We start from the raw sequence: 16,239 nt of genomic DNA on the forward strand, positions 1-16,239 counted from the left end.
CAGTATCAAAAAAAGAAAAAAAATGACAGAGAATGCAGACTATTATACTATACAGCAGTGGTTCTCAACCTGTGGGTCGGGACCCCATTTGGGGTCGAACGACCATTTCACGGGGGTCGCCAAACAAGGCTGTCCGCCATTTCCCCCCCCCCTTTTCTTTGGACACGGCCCTGGCAACCGGTGATGTATAAATGGTTGGGGGTCACCACAACATGGGGAACTGTATTATGGGGTCGCGGCATTAGAAAGGTTGAGAACCACTGCTATACAGCATTCTTAATTTGACATGTTAGCACAATTATGCATAGAGTTATCCAATGCAGATTAGAACTCTTCATACAAAGGGAAATGCTGGATATTCAAGCTGGCTTCAGAAAAGACCGAGGAACATGGGATATTATTGGTGATGCTTGCTAAATGATTGAGAAAGCAAACAATAAAAAGAAGTCAATGCGTACTTCATTTATTAGAAAAGGGTGTTCAAAATATGCTTAGGAAAATGGGAATTCCGGAGCATCTGATTGTCCTCCTACAAAATCTATGCACAGGCCAGGAAGCCACAATCCAAACAGTACATGATGAAATAGAGAGCTCTAACTCAAGAAAAATATGGCTCTGAATGTAGGTCACTTAGACATATTATTCTCCTTCAGACACATTATGTGAAGGCCTAGCTCTCTGGATAAGGCTCTAAGACAAAAAGATGGAAGGAAAAAGAAGACAACAACCAGCAGCAAGGTGGATAGATTCAGTTAAGTAGTGATAACTACATTATTGGAAGAGCTGAAGACAGATCATCATGGAGAATATCTAAATCAGACATGTCAAACTTGTGACATTGCGTGACGTTACGGAACTTTTTCCCCATTGCCGGCAATGGGGTGGACGCAGTTTCCTCATGACGCATCTGGCCCGCGGCCGGCAGTTTGACATTGCTGATCTAAATTATATGGTTGCTAATAGGTGACAACTTGATGACATGTAAACAGATTGATTAAATTTTGGTTTTTAAAATTCTTATTTCTTTTTGAGATTTTTAATCCCAACATTGTCAACATTGTCTTCTTTCTTAGCCCATTCAACTCTACATTTGTTTTGTTACTCAATCCTCATTGTCTCTGAATTATAAAACCACTTTTTTGTTCTAGTTATTTATTTTTCTATCCATTCAATATTCATGTATCACCCCTCTATTTTTATTATTAAAAAGAAAGAAAAAGTGGAGCCATGCCAATATCATGATTGTCAAAGGAATCTCACAGTTGCTTTCTAATTGTTCCTAATTCGTTTTTTAATCAATAGCATTTCAAAGGGATACAAAAATATAACTTGTTGTCTGCCAGCAATTGCATTATTTAAAATTTGTCTACATATCCCCTCCCCCCACTTTCAACAAACATTATTAAGGTAGATGGTGTTTTCTCTATTTTTTGCTACTTATTATATGATTTGAACCTGTTCACTTTCTCTATGAAATATACCTAGTTTATTCTTTGATGCATTTATTTTCAGATATATAGATTGCAGCATTCAGATTCTCATCCAACAGCTTGAGTTCATTTGCATGCAATGTCCCTAACTGATGCACCTTTAACTTCACCATACATTTACATTTATTCATAATCTGTTAAACAATCAAAGGGCCATCATACATTTCAGTTCAAAAAGAAATAATTTATTATACACTGCATTAATTACACACATGCTTTTCCATTATATACAGTATTGCCTAATCACATTCAACAACCAATAATATTCTGCTCCACATCACATGAAACATTTCCTAGTTCAAGCCTACTCACTTTATCATACATGTCTAAAGTTAACAATGTGAAGTAAACTTTCTTTCCTACATTCATACTTTTCTGAATTAATTGGTGAAAAACAAAACTTCTGTCTTATACACCTTGTGCAAGATACAAAGCCATATTGCACTTTTTTCAGTAATTATTTTCTAATTTATTTACTTCATAATTCCTTGACATTTCTTTTTCATTATTGGTATAACTTGGTATAATTTTGTGACCCTTTGTAATGTAATTACCTTTGTTCTGTTCCAAGCAACTTTCATATTACTGTTCCTTTCATCCATTTTCCATATATTATGTGGCTGATTAATGCTTATTTTAATACTCTTTCTTACCAAACTTATCTCTGTGCTTCCTGTACTCATTCTATTACATTTCTTCTATATCCATTTCTTCTCAAGATTCATTCTTGATAATACCAAATAATACTGTGAACCACATTCAGAATCTATGGTTACTCAAATATCTTTATTAATTCTCTCAAGTTTTCATCATAAATAATGAATCCTGCTTTCAGATTCATTTTTTTGCTATGCACTGGAATAGACATGTTTAATCCATGTATTCAAATCAGACCATTTTTAAACAGATGCTGACCAGAAAGTCTAATTCGTCCTTGGGCCTCTTAATGAGCCAGTAATTTTTTAAATACTTTATTTCCTGTTCATCCTTTCTGGCCTTCTAATAGAATTACATTTAAACTTTCTAAAGTGCTATCTGAGAAAGAGAACAGAGTTGCCTTATAGAAGACCTGGGCCCCGGGGTCATGTTAATTTCTTTTTTCTTTAGATTATGACATCATATATTGTGGCTGCTCTCATACTAATACAGGTAGTCCTTGACTTACAACCACAATTTAGCCCAAAATTCATGTTGCTAAGCAAGACAATTAGGTGAGTTTTATCCCATTTTACAACTTTTTTTTGCCACCATTGTTAAGTGAATCACTGCAGTTGTTACATTGGTAAAAGAATCTGGCTTCTCCATTGACTTTGTCATAAGGTCGTAAAAGTTGATCACATGACCCCAGGACACTGAACTGTCATAAATATAAACCAGTTGCCAAGCATCTAAATTTGAATCACGTGACTATGGAGATGCTGCAGTGGTTGTAAGTATGAGAAACATTAAGTAATTTTTTTCCAGGGCTGTTGTAACTTTAGTCACTAAATGAAAAGTTGTAAGTCAAGGATTATCTATATTATTAGTTCACTGATTTTGTTATTCTATTTTGAATTATTTTATATATTGTGGTCTCATAGGCAATGATAAAAATATCTATCAAACATAGCTTTGCCCAAAGAGGGTAAGTATGCTTTATATTTTAGAACAAAATCACACTGAAACTGCTGCAATCATTATTCCTTTACATCCTTTATCTGAAAAAGTGCAGAACTAACAATGATGGACTGCTTTCCAGTAATTGGAACATTAACTCATGGTTGGTTCTTGTCTTATTATATATAATATTTGGGTTGACATCAACAGAATTGTTAATATGGCTTTGGACAATCATAGTGTGTTACAGTATATGCTTTGCCTGTTATATATTTCTAGTGTCTATAACATATCAAAGTATCAGTAATTGGATTCTCCAGCATGGGAGCTAGTTAGCAAATGTTATACCAGTCTGGAAGGAGAAACTTATACCTGATCTGTTGCAATGGGTAGTAGATGTGTTGTCTATCAGTACATGAAATAGCTTTTTTCTGAGAAGCAGGTAAGAAGACTTTGAACTATATTATCAGAGTTCTTGGGGTTGTTTTGTTTGTAATAAGTTTTGATTACAGTACGTGCTATCAAGTCTTTGCTGACTCTTAAAGCCACATAGATTACAATACTAAAACAAATCTTAAATTCTCTTACTTTATGTGCACCTTGGAATAGGTTTCATGTACAGTTTAATGGCTGTGGAATAATAATAATGATAAAGTTGGAAGGGACCTTGGAGGTCATCTAGTCCAACCCTCTGCTCAGGTAGGAAACCCTATACCATTTCGGACAAATGGCTGTCCAATTTCTTCTTAAAAACTTCCAGTGTTGGAGCATTCACCGCTTCTGGAGGCAGGTTGTTCCACTGGTTAATTGTTCTAACTATCAGGAAGTTTCTCCTTAGTTCTAGGTTGCTTCTCTCTTTGGTTAGTTTCCACCCGTTGCTTCTTGTCCTGCCTTCAGGCGCTTTGGAAAATAGCTTGACTCCCTCTTCTTTGTGGCAGCCCCTGAGATATTGGAACACTGCTATCATGTCCCCCCTCATCCTTCTCTTTGTTAAACTAGACATACCCAATTCCAGCAACCGTTCCTTATATGTTTTAGCCTCCAGTCCCCTAATCATCTTTGTTGTTCTTCTCTGTATCTTTCTAGAGTCTCAACATCTTTTTTACATCGTGGTGACCAAAACTGGATGCAGTATTCCAAGTGTGGCCTTACCAAGGCATTGTAAAGTGGTATTAATACTTCACGTGATCTTGATTCTATCCCTCTGTTAATGCAGCCTAGCACTGTGTTGGCTTTTTTGGCAGCTGCAGCACACTGCTGGCTCATATTTAAATGATTGTCCACTAGGACTCTGAGATCCCTCTCACAGTTACTACTATTGAGCAAGGTATCCCCTATACTATACCTGTACATTTGGTTTTTCTTGCCTAAATATAGAACCTTACTTTTTTCACCATTGAATTTCATTTTGTTAGATAGCGCCCAGTGTTCAAGTTTGTCCAGATCCTCCTGTATCCTAAGCCTGTCTTCTGGAGTGTTGGCTATTCCTGCCAGCTTGGTGTCCTTTGCAAATTTGATGAGTTCCCCATCTATTCTCTCGTCCAGATCGTTGATGAAGATGTTAAAGAGCACTGGGCCCAGAACAGAGCCCTGGGGCATCCCACTACACACTTCCCTCCATGTAGATGCAGTTCCATTGAGGACCACACGCTGAGTACAGCCAGTCAGCCAGCTAAGGATCCATCTGGTGGTGATGCTGTCTAATCCGCATTTTTCTATCTTCTCAAGTAGTAGGTTGTGATCTACTTTGTCAAATGCCTTACTGAAGTCCAAGTAAATTATATCCACAGCATTCCTCTGGTCCACTAATTTTGTCACTTGGTCAAAGAATGCAATAAGATTTGTCTGGCATGATCTGTTTTTGACAAACCCGTGTTGGCTTTTAGTAATGCCTTGATAGATCTGTTCAACGCAAACATTCAGTGCCAGAAAGTGTTACCATTCCTCTTTTGAACATGACTATTTCATCTGGTTATATCTCATATGCAGGAGAGAAAGAATGGAAAAATTTCTTGCCTCTCCTATACACATTCCATTTTATCCTACCAGTTATATCTAATGATGTATAGAGAAAGTACAAGTAATGACTCGTTATTCCTGTGAAAAGTGATTTTTACTGAAAAAGTGTTTTTCATGCAAATAGATATTTTTATTTTAGGAATAGAAACTATAAGTATTCAGGCATAAAGTTGGTGGCCTGTTCAGTTTCACATCTCTTTAGTCATATATTTTGAATATAAAAGGTTTGTTTACATTTCAGAAGTGTCTTTCATACAAGTAGAGAAGCATTTCATCTGATGTATTTATCGATTACAGATGGATTTGATCTGTAACTTGCTAATGTTTAAACAATACAGGGCAGGAATGTCAAACTTGCAACATCATGTGACGTTGCGTGACGTTTCAGGATTTTTTCTCCATTGCCGGCAATGGGGTGGGAACAGTTTCGGTGTGACCTATCTGGCCCATGGGCTGGCAGTTTGACCTGCCTGATATAGGGCAATGAATTGTATGATTTTCCTTGTAGAATATTTTACATGTTTATTGTAAACTTTTTCAAGGAATTACAGTAGTCTCATTTTGATACTTGCCCCAGATTCATCTTTTATGTAATGGAGAACATGTTTAGGTCCAGGGCTGCTCCTTTTAGTTTTTCTTTCAGCCTACATAACATACTCTGACTTGGGGCACAAAAAACACAAATTTCATTATTATACTCTGTTGGGGATTAAAGATTCTGATATAATACGAATCAAAATGCTTATACTTAGTGAATGCATGATAGGAAGTTAGGAAATAACAGTTTATTATATTCTTGGTGGCATCTTAAATTATGAAACTTTAAGCAGTCCAGATGCAGCCTGTTATGATTCACATATATTAAGCCATAGTTTGCTTACATGTCATTAAGTAAGCTACAATACCTGATTTAGATAATATACTAATCCATAGTTTATAAATGACAAGAATATGGTTACATAAGTCATAAGCTAGCCATAAATCGTATCATGATTTAGTGGGGCATATAAACTATTAATGAAGATTTAGATGAGTACCAGCAAACATTCAAAAATGGGTTCAAGAATGATTGTATAGTGCAGAGAACTGAAGATGCTGATATGATTCTTAGCATTCTGGTTATTAAAGTGAATCTCACCAACATTTCAAACTCTGAACTACAGAAATATAAAAACCTTCAGTTTATAGAATGTGGTTGTCAAAAGCAGTTCCCACTGGAATCTTATTGAGAGCTGTAGCCAGCAGATTTGAACAGTGCCATGTTGAGGATCATTTTTAAATGATTGCTGATTGAACTATATTCCCTGCAACATGCCGTTTTTATTGTGCTTGACTATTTTGGAGGGGGATGGATTTTTTTTTACAATCTTCATTTATTAGAAGGCCTGGTAAATTGAATAAATAATAGTGTAATTCCATTAGTTGCTAACAAAAGAAAAATTATACTTAAAAATTAAAATGTGCTTAAAATCTACTCCATCATTCCAGCAATGTGGCTTACAGCTGTGCCATTTATCCTCACCGCTGCTACTTTCCATGGTTTTGTCCACCTTTGCTTACAAATTACTTATGAAACGTAGCCTCAGATGTTTCACACAGTGGTTAAATGTGTTGACAAGTTATTTCCACAGGATTTTATCTATTAGGAGTATCTTGGAATTCCAGAAAAAGTATTTTAATGTGGAAAACCTTGAGGGCCAGTAATGAACTCTCAGCGTGTACAGAAGGGGACATATCCTCCAAGAATATTTACCTAAAAAGTATCTCCAAGTCCTATGGAACTATTCCCTAATCTATTCACATAATACATTAAATTAAAACGTAATGGACTAATTTGTAGTACAATGTATTATGTGAACCCAGACAAATTAATTAGGTAAATTGTAATCTGGTTAACCATGGATATGCGAACCCAGCCAGTGAATTTAAAAATAAAGGTTGCAGGTTCGATTCTTCGTGTTTGCTAGTAAGACGGTCTTGCGAATCTCGTGTAACTTGCTTCTACGGTTTACTTCCCATTTAAGCATACTAAATCAAGTAATTTGTTGTCAAAAGTGGGTTCTTCCTAAAGATGGCTGGCGTCTCCACATATTACAGCTTGGAGCGATCTGCTTGCTTACATGTCATTGCCACTCGTGCTTTCGGGGCAGCTGGGGAAAGCAGACTAGCGGACAGGGTCGGATAGTGGTGTAGCGTTACGAAGCACTGCTTCCACCCTCACCGAAGCTTTGCGGTTGCTCTCAGATGGGCTGGACCTTCCCAGGGAAGGAAAGGGAAGGGGCTCGGCTTTTCTGACGTGTGAGTTCGGGATTGGCAATTTCTGTCTGATATAGCAGACGAGAAGGTGCCTCACCGCTTTCCCGGGAGCGCTTCGGGGCTTCTCAAGCAGAGCGAGCTTAGCAGGCACGGGCCGGAGTGAGTGCCACGTAGGGGGCGATCGGGTGGGCCAAAGAGAAGGGGATCATATCGCTGGGGGAGGGAAGGAAACCGGGTGTCGATTGCTTCGGCTGTGGAAAATACAGAGCCTGCTCGGTGCCGTAGAAAGAGGAAAGGAGTCGGGCGGGATTGCCGACGTGGAGGTAGAGAGGAGGTCCTGGCACCGGGTGCCCTTCGGTGTCCTCCAGTATAGCTGCCCCTCGTTCTCTCTCTCTCTCTCTCTTATTTCCTTAGTAGTCGGAAACTAATCCGAGCCGGGCACACTCTTCGCGTCTGGCCGCTCTCTTGAAGAGGCGAGGGGGGCGGGGAAACGGATCGGACTACGTGTCATAGGCGCGCACGAGCCGGATCTTCTCCCCCTCCCAACTCAGCCGCAAAACTTTTGCACTAACTTTGCAGCTTGGTACTACGAGGAGACGTGGAGGGAAAAGTAAAGCTACCTGGGTTTAGTTTATGCTGTTCAGTTAGGAGAACTGGAGGGGGAGCGCGAATTGGGACTTGTTTGCACTCTGTCTTTCTCCTTCGATTTACTTTAGACTGGGCCCCTGGCAGCTTTCCTAATCTCCTGGAAGTTTGAAGTAGCCACCATGCCAGTTAGTCCCGTGGCTCTTTCCACGGTTGGTTCTAGAGCATAGAGCAGACTTGGAAGCATCCATTAGGGAATACTCCTAAGGCTTCCCCCTCCCCTTGGAGATGTGACAAAGAGAACGTGGCAAATAGGCAGTAAAGGATTGGATTCAGGCATGGCATATTGTCCAGAATTCGTAAGGGAGTTGTTTGCTGTCTTCACCATTGTGATAAGGTCAGCCTTGGCATGCAAGTAAGCAGAAGTGATTGCTTGCACAAGGAACTGCCATTTCCTTCACTAACTTGATCACCTGCAGTCTCCCTCCAGGCGGTATATGAGTAGGAATTGAGCCTCATGAGTCTGCATGTACTTTCTTCTGCATTGGCAAAAGCAGAGAATGAGGGTTGCAAGGTGAGGCAGTTTAGTTTCTCTTGTAAGATGAAGGTATGTTGGACCTATTCCTTGGGCCTAGTTGTATTTGCCAGCAAATTTACAGCCCATATGACACTGCTATCTGATGAATATGATAAGTACCGGCTTCCAAATAACTTTGAAGTTTTAAGATGGGTGGACATGTATTTGCCTCCTGCTTTTGTAACATTCTCTGCCACCTCCTTCCAATATTGAGAAATAAGCTAGGAGTTGTCTGGCAGCTGTGTGTACAAGATAATTGGCAATGCTTTCCCCTTCTCAGGCTCTCCAAACCCAAAACTAGAGACACAGAAGATTGAGTAAGAATTGGACACAATATCGAGCATCTTTAGTTGACCAGTTTAATTTGGTATTTAGATCAGTTGAAAAAGAAAAGAATAATACCACATTAGTTCCAATCCCTCACCACTGTGTGATCCAGAAGCAAAATAGCAGGCAAGAATGTAGTTTCTGTTCCTGAATCTTACTCTTTCTTTAGGTAGAATAAGGAGACGATTGGCTCTACAGAAGCAAATCTTTTTGCATCGAGGGCAGGAATGTAGAATTTGTATACCCCAAGTATTTGGAATTACTTCCAGCAGTTCTCATCATAGGCCACACTAGCTGGGATTACTAAAACTTGCAGAGTCCTATAGTTTTTCTGTGCGTGAAGTGTTTTGGTAATGTATCAGTTAATTTCTTTTGTGCTGACTAGAGAGGTGGAAATGTTCAAGTCTGATTGCCACACTCTGAGAAAGCCAGCTGTTTCAAATTCTCTCCTGTCTTTTTATGAAAGAGAAGGTGAATAGGGTATAATATAACTCATGCTGATGTGTAGTCTCTGGGCAGCATTATGCTTCATTTTCCAAACTGAGAGGGCAGTTAAGTCATTGGAGATAGTAGCAGTTCTGTGCAACCACATTTGCATTTCAGAACATATAAGCGACTGTACATTGGTTTTGTTGTTGTTGTTGGCCCTCCTGAAGCTTTAAGATGAGGATATTGGATAGTTTTGATTCTGTTTCCTTTAACCCGAGTCTCTATATCTGTTGGAAAATTTCAGATCTCATACATACAGGCCTGGCCTTAACGGACAGATTCATTTTCTATGGACTGTCTATTGCTGTTAAGTTTATATGGGCAGTTTTCCAGGGATTTCTGTAGGAAATGCCAAGAATTTTGAATCATTCAAAACACACATACTCACAGAGTTTATGAAATTTCATTTTTTGTAATATTCATTAAAATAAGTCTTGAAAGTCTTCAGTCATTTCACAAAAAAACCTGTGCCTTCCTGGCAAATGTGTAGTACCATAAGTGGGTTATTGCAAGGTTTAATTATATATCTTGACTTTTTTTCAGCAGATACATAAGAATTGTGTACAAAAATCTAAGGAAAGGGGGAATACATCTTACAAAATCTGTATTCTGCTACTTAGTGGCATAAGAATGAGAACAGTTGACTTACCAAGTAAGTCCTTGCTCTAAAAGTGGTACACGTGCAAAAATAGTGTTGAAGTCTGTCCTAGAGGCCTTGCTACGCTTTTGATGTTCTTGGACTGGGTGTTGTCTCACATGGGTGTGTATATTTCTGCATGTAGCAATAAAAAGTCAGAGTAGCATGTGAATGAATTGGATGTTTTCATCCAGTTTTCAATATTTTTTGTGGTTGTCCACAGATTTGGAAGTGAATTGTTGTCATATCTGAAAGCATATTTATGATTTTGCTGATTTGGCAACTCTCCATTTCTTTAATGTCATTTTGGATTTGATCTGAGCATGGAAAGCTGTGTTTTTTTCTTTCATAACTTCCCCCCTTTTTAAAGTGTTGGAATTAATGTTAAGATTTCAGACATCACCAGATAGAGATCAGTGACATATGTTTGGCAGTTGAGAATTTATGCTTTAGTCATTTATTGTTTGAATTACTGCAATGTGCTTTATGGACTGGCCTTTGAAAGCCATGGCCCTGGTTATCATCTTTGAAGGGCCGAGTTACTTCTCAGTTTGCCTCTCCCTGAGTGGATCAACCCATCCTATTAGGTTAGATAAAGTGGATGTGGTCCCTTCCCTTAAATGTTGCCATATGATGGGACCTCTGAGGTATGCCTTCTCTGTGATTGCCCCAGCCTTTTGGAACAGCCTCCCACCTGACATCAGAGGGATCTCTATCCTTTTAAGCTTCTAAAGGCGGTTCTTCCTTCTGTCTAAGCATGGCTGGGATGGGGGTTGAGCTGTGAGAATGTTTGGTCTGGCACCTGGGGAGAAGAGTATCCTTGTTTTTAATTATGATTTATGGATTGCTGTGAGCCTGTAGAGTCACTGTATGAGATAGGACAGCCATATAAGTCTTATAAATCTGTTGGGTGAACTAGTAAACATTTGTGAAAGGAGATGTTTGTATTTTTTTGGTTCATGGTATTCTAAAGAAAAGTTAAGTTATTACAGTTTTATCTTTGAGTATATTTTCATTTTTGAAGTTATTTCTCAACATCTTTTCCCTTTTTATGTAATTTCAATAATGTTTAAGGTTTAATATAGATCAGGTTCTATATAATCCTGATTAGTTCAGTCTGCTGTAGGTGTAGATTACTAAAGAAATAACTGCTCTTTAGAATTCCAGCATTATTGTTTCTGCCTGGAAGAGCTGTTTTTTTTTCCTGATCTGTAGAATTGTTTAAAAAAACAAACATAGTAAAGCATAACTCCAGTTACCTTGAAATCTTATTTGATGATGCCTAGAACATATTCTTCAATTTGATAACTATTGCTGATCTGACAGTCTCACATAAAAGTCACCTGTGATATTAAACTGTAAACTGTTATATTTCACTAATATGTGACATTTCTTTGTGTCATACTAGTGTTGTTAAATAGTGCTGTTTTTTGATTGTATTAAGTAAAATCTCTGTAGGCAGTATTGCTGTATTTGCTAGCTATAGATTTAATATTTCCAATTTTGTCAGTCACAAAATGTTTCCACCATAATACATGATTCAGAAAAATGTTTCAATAATGTTTCTGCAGATATAGAAATGGTTTTATATTTTGCTGATCATAATTGGCTCTTTTTATGAACCAGTCAATAAATCTCGTACCTTTATAAAAGTTAGCCTTTTCAAGAAGTTAATGAAGAGCAACAATCTAATGACATTTGCTGTTCCTGTATCATCATTACCCCATCATTATTTTGCATTTGGTTGACTCATAATTTCTCGTTCTTCATGGAGAGTTACTGGATGTTTAAAATGATTTCCCTTCCCCCTCAAAAGCTGTGAATGGTCGCTGGTACAGGCAATGCTGAGGTGGCATTTATGAAAATTACACCTAGTGCTTTGCTAATACTTACATTGTGAAAGACACTCTGAAGTGATACGGATGTATGTCTGCCTTCTTCCAAACATATTTGAGAACATGTATTAATTTATACTTTTTTATGGGAGAGAAGAAAAAGAGTCAAAATGTTGAAAAGATTCAGGATTGGGAAGATCGGGATTTTCATTTTTAATATCTCAAATCAGAATTATTATACACTATCCTTGCTTATTTGAGTGTTCATTAAAAATAAATGTTTATGATATAATAAAAGCTTATTTCCATAAGCAAAAATATCTTCTCTTGCAGATGTGATTGAAATGGATGCTCTTGAATCATTTTCAAAGATTTGTGAGAAGCCATTTGTAATTTGAACTTTGATTTCTTTCTGTTGTGTGTTTCCTGGAGTTTGAATATCCATGCAATTATATTAAATGTTACAATTTTTCATACATAAATCTATGAGACATTTATGTATTTGTATACAAAAATAAGATCAATTTTAGCATTTCCTAACAGAGTTATGAAATGATATTCCAAAGAAAGTTTCTCTTTTTTTTCTGATGGGCTTATGTCCAAATATTATGGAGGATGGAATATGTCTGCACATATGTAATTCTCCAGCATGACGAGTGGAGAATCCACCAATGGGTTCTGCTTGTCTTCTGCCCGTAGACTAAGTCAGCCAATTATTGCTCTACCTCTCCTCCTGGGATGCCCCCTTTTCCCAGTCTTGACTTTGTCTCAAGCCCGGACAGACATATTTTTTCTTGGCTCCAGATTCAAGGCGTTAAAATCAGGTCGTATTTCTTGATTATTATTTTAAATCGAAGGGGGGGAGCAAAGAACGAACAGAGGTTCGCTCTAACTGTTTCTCATTTTGGCCAAGCATAGCCCCATCTCTTTCTATTTCTCCACCTTTCACCATGATTATTTCAGAATTCTAAAGACATACTTGAGCATATATTTGGCTATGCCCAAAATCCCAGGACTATAAACTAGATAGGGAAGTTGGGAAAAGAATTGAAGATGATGATTGTGTCAAATTATTTCTGTATTGCTACAAAAAATCTACATGGACATGTCTTTGTAATGCAGAGTCAAAAACAACTTGAGGGATATTCATGTATTTTCTAAATCTAACTAGAGTGGGAAGAATCTATTAGTTTCTGTCAAAGAAGTTTCTATAAGGAAATTGGAAGGAGGGATTCTGCATTTACTTGCACACAGTGTACACCCAGTCCGTGGACCAGTACTGGGCTGCGGCATGCCAGCCATCGGGGCGCACAAACAAGCAAAGCCCCATCCATGAGATGCAGGCAACACACAAAACCACACACCCTCCGTTCTGCAGAAAAACCTCTCTCAAAGGAACCGGTCCTTGGTGCCCAAAAGGTTGGGGACCTCTGCTCTAGAATCTTTCCCAAAATGTCTTTCAACTTTCTAGAATGGCCATTGAGGGCATAGGTGCTATAGGAAAGAGAAAGAACATAAATGGAAGTTGGGATTTTATCCACTTTTTGAGTTAAAATGTTAGAAATGTATGTAATCCTATACCTGGTTAGTAGAAAATGAACACCATAAACTGAATGGTACCGTTTTTGAAGTAATATGATTAAGATAGTACAATTATTTATTGATCAATCAATATAAGGCCACAATTCCATAGTGACTTTGAGTAGTATACAATAAGAAAAATGTACTAAAACAGTATATACACACACACATACATATATACATACAGGCTTAATTTCAAAGATGGGGAGGTAGGGAGTATTTATTTGTTAAATATTAGCCTTCCAGTGAGGAAATAGCAAACTGATGTCCAGTGGAGAGCAGGAGATATTATGATTGAAAAAGATAGCTGGATGCTGGATCTTGATTGCCAAAATATCTCCAGAGATCTTGATATCATCCATATGTACTCTAAACAGTTGTTTTACATGAGTAGATAGCAGATACTGATGTTTTTGAGGTAACCTTGCATGCAGCTGGGAGTCACAGGATCCACCAAGCTCATAGCCTTTAATATAGCTTATATGGCCTCAAGTTCTTTGCTGGTCTGTGACTGGAATAATAATTGATAGGACTCAAGTTCAGCTGAACCTCATTTCTTTGGATTTTATTTTTTATTGCTTTTTAGAGATTGAGAATCTTTGCAATGGCAAGTTTTATTGTACTCATTGGGTGAGTTTTCTTTAAAAAAATCCTTTAAGAAAGTGTTTGAAGTAATAATTTTAAGATTTTACAAAAAAAATTTTTTTGAATATGCAGCAAAAGAGTGATTGGAGTGTTGAGTTTAGAATGTTTTAAATGGACTATGTGTTCAGGTGGACTTGAGTTAAGACTTTGAAATTAAGAATCTTTTCTGTGGGTAACTTTCCATGTTTATATCTGAGAAAAAAAAACTATGAGAAGATATTTTGAAGGTTTGGTCAGTAGAGGGCACCAGAAAGAAATAAATACATCAGTGGATGCATTTCAGTGATATTTGGTATTGGAGATAAATTAGATGATGTCATGGAAGAGGAACAAGCTTCACTGGAAAAGATTGAAATTTATTTCAGTATGGATTTAAACAACATATTGAATATACAAATAAAAGTAACTTTGTTACAGTTGTCAACAATTTTGTGAAAAGAGACAGTGAGAGTATAAAGCAGTGATGGTGAACCTTTTAGAGACCGAGTGCCCAAACTGCAACCCAAAACCCACTTATGCATCGTTGGGTGCCGGGTGGGCATGGCTGCGGTGGTAACAGCAGACTGGGTGGGACTAAAAAGTTCAATCAATCAATTCCAACTTTGCAAGATCTTTTTTTTCCCCACAAGAAGTTGAAATTGAATGATTGATTGAACCTTATTTTTTTTTTTTATACACGGCGCTGGAGGCCTAAAGTGAAAAGGTTTTATAAAACCCAGCTGAAGGCATAGGACTGGGGCGACGGTGCATGTACCCACAGAGAGGGCTCTGAGTGCCGCCTCTGGCACCCGTGCCATAGGTTCACCACCACTGGTATAAAGAGTGACCTACCTAAACTCTTTATATAAGATTTACAAAAGGGACTTATTAAAGCTGTCAGGTTTTGTGAGAAGAGATAAGATAAACATGAAAAAAGCAGATTCTAGGACGTTATCTGAGGGAATTAAAGATTGTTGGAGAAAGGGGGAAAAATATAAAATCATTTATTTGAAAGTAGATGGGTTGCTATCCCTAGCAATATTTGATTGATTTCTGACTAGAACTGGGATGATGTTTTAGAGCAGTGGTTCTCAACCTGTGGGTCACGACCCCATTTGGGATCGAACGACCATTTCACAGGGTCGCTAAACTACGCAGTCAGCCATTATTTCCCCTTTTCCTTACCTGTGCTACTCCCTTTTATTCTATTGGCCTTTGAAAGCCAATAGAATAGACTCTCTTGAATAGAGTCTAATTCTATTGGCTTTCAAAACCCAATAGGAATTGTCTAGGCTGTCTCTGCCCTGCTGAGCCCACCAAAAGTCCCATTCTGCAAATGGTGCTACAAGTTGTCTGCAGCGAAGGTGAGCTGTCTGGAAGTTTCCACCCCTCCCTGCTGAGCAACTACTAAAAATGTAAGTAAAAGAGGGCCAGGGGTGGGAGGTGGGAGGCCGGCGGACGCAGGGAGGGTTGCTGGCGCGCGTGGGGCCTGGCGGGTGCCTTACCTCCCTTGGGCTGGGCCAGTTGGCCCAGCCGGAATTCGGCCTGCTCCGTCTCTGCTGCTTGCCAGCTACGCCTCGGCCGGCGCAGGGGGCGGCACCACGCATGCGCGGTGCTCCCGGGCAGGGAAAGTCCTCGACTTACGACCGGTTGGGTAGTCCTCGACTTACGACTGGTTGGGTAGTCCTCGACTTACGACCGGTTGGGGGTTGCGGCATTAAAAAGGTTGAGAACCACTGTTTTAGAGGTTCTGTTTATGTATGAGAGATTAGAGAGGGGATAGAGAGTTCACTTGTTAAAATTTAAGTTTATCTGATTAATAAATGTAAAAGGAAAGATTTAAAGTGAGTTTATTAGATACAGCTTGTAATAGTTCTATTGCTATTTCTGATAACCCTTAATGGATTTTTGCTGATTAAGATGGAGTGATGCTTTAAAGATCTGTTTGCATACAATGTATGGGATGAAGAGATGGTTTGTTGTTTTATAAGACATGGTGATGAGTTTCTTTATTTAATTGTATCCCATCTTTATTATTTTTACAAATAACTCAAGGCGTTGAATGTACATAATACTCCTTTCTACTCCAGTTTTCTCCACAAAAACACTTGTTAGGTACAAAGGATGAAGTCATTTTTCTTTCTTTTTCTGCATTTTTGAATTTTTATTTTTTATACTTTGCATTATTTTTATCTGTACAAATTTTTTTATGAAAGTAGTGAA

General features: G+C 38.2%; 1 protein-coding gene across 3 annotated transcripts in view; it reads left to right on the forward strand.

Annotated features, from left to right (window-relative positions):
• LOC120297661 (high density lipoprotein binding protein) overlaps positions 1-16,239 on the forward strand; it is a 70,199-nt gene that overhangs the window by 3,144 nt on the left and 50,816 nt on the right. Inside the window, exon 1 of one of the 3 annotated variants that reach the window (XM_039320539.1) lies at positions 7,425-7,520. The exons of the other annotated variants lie outside the window; for them this stretch is intronic. The gene's annotated coding sequence lies outside the window, so the exon portion shown is untranslated. Of the gene's footprint in view, positions 1-7,424; positions 7,521-16,239 lie in introns of those variants that run through there. 3 annotated transcript variants of the gene reach the window in all.

The sequence above is a fragment of the Crotalus tigris genome, unplaced genomic scaffold (genome assembly GCF_016545835.1).
Source record: "Crotalus tigris isolate CLP2741 ecotype Arizona unplaced genomic scaffold, ASM1654583v1 scf7180000023658.1318691, whole genome shotgun sequence".
In the NCBI taxonomy this organism is placed as follows: domain Eukaryota; kingdom Metazoa; phylum Chordata; class Lepidosauria; order Squamata; family Viperidae; genus Crotalus; species Crotalus tigris.